The sequence below is a fragment of the Diachasma alloeum genome, unplaced genomic scaffold, assembly GCF_001412515.2.
Source record: "Diachasma alloeum isolate Michigan unplaced genomic scaffold, Dall2.0 Dall_scaffold_01328, whole genome shotgun sequence".
Lineage (NCBI taxonomy): Eukaryota > Metazoa > Arthropoda > Insecta > Hymenoptera > Braconidae > Diachasma > Diachasma alloeum.
The window spans coordinates 2,688-3,137 of NW_021681432.1; positions in this window are offsets into that span (position 1 = coordinate 2,688).

Sequence of the window (450 nt, forward strand, 5' to 3'; positions counted from 1 at the left end):
CGTTTTTTCATCCCTTAATCTCAATTAGGAGGGGAGAGGTGAATTTTTAATTCGCGGGCGAATAGTGAAAAGTCAGTATGCGCTGCCAAAGAATTATTTTTCTTACTGGCCCCTGAGTTTCATGGCGGTTTATATTATTTTGTTACAGAGATTAAGGGATGAAAGAGGGTTAGTTGATGGAGAATTTAATTCTCCGTCGAACTGCCCTTTTTTCATCTCTTAATCTCAATCAGGAGAAGAGAGGTGAATTTTTAATTACCGGGAGTCACTGTGCGCCGCAAAACAATTATTTTTCGTACTGCGCTGTGATTTCCCTGACAGTTTCTACCATTTTTTTACAGAGATTAAGGGATGAAAGAGGGTTAGTTGATGGGGAATTTAATTCTCCGTCGAACTGCCATTTTTTCATCCCTTAATCTCAATTAGGAGGGGAGAGGTGAATTTTTAATT